Here is a 238-nt window from a genome sequence, read left to right as displayed (position 1 = left end):
TATATATATATATATATATATATATATATATATATATATATATATATATATATTCTAGAGGAAATCTGTAACAGAGACACTGCTTTTGTCAAATCTTCCATTAGCAACAAAAAACTTTTCTGATATTGTATCTACAATAGAAAATGTGGAGGAAGTTGCTAACATCTCAATATCCATTCTTAAAACAAAGAATACGGCAAATTTAAATCATGAAGCATCAGTGTCAGTTGCAAATGAC

General features: G+C 25.6%; 1 long non-coding RNA gene across 1 annotated transcript in view; it reads left to right on the top strand.

Annotated features, from left to right (window-relative positions):
• Positions 1-232, top strand: part of LOC116844435 — an 865-nt gene extending 633 nt beyond the window's left edge. Inside the window, exon 3 of the long non-coding RNA XR_004378082.1 lies at positions 59-232. This is a non-coding gene — a long non-coding RNA (uncharacterized LOC116844435). The remainder of the gene's footprint in view (positions 1-58) is intronic.
• The last annotated feature ends 6 nt before the right edge of the window (positions 233-238 follow it).

Source organism: Odontomachus brunneus, unplaced genomic scaffold (genome assembly GCF_010583005.1).
Source record: "Odontomachus brunneus isolate Ranch 3 - 2012 unplaced genomic scaffold, Obru_v1 Obru_scaffold_041, whole genome shotgun sequence".
Lineage (NCBI taxonomy): Eukaryota > Metazoa > Arthropoda > Insecta > Hymenoptera > Formicidae > Odontomachus > Odontomachus brunneus.
Note: the sequence above shows the minus strand (reverse complement) of the source record. Positions and strands in the feature narration are given on the sequence as shown.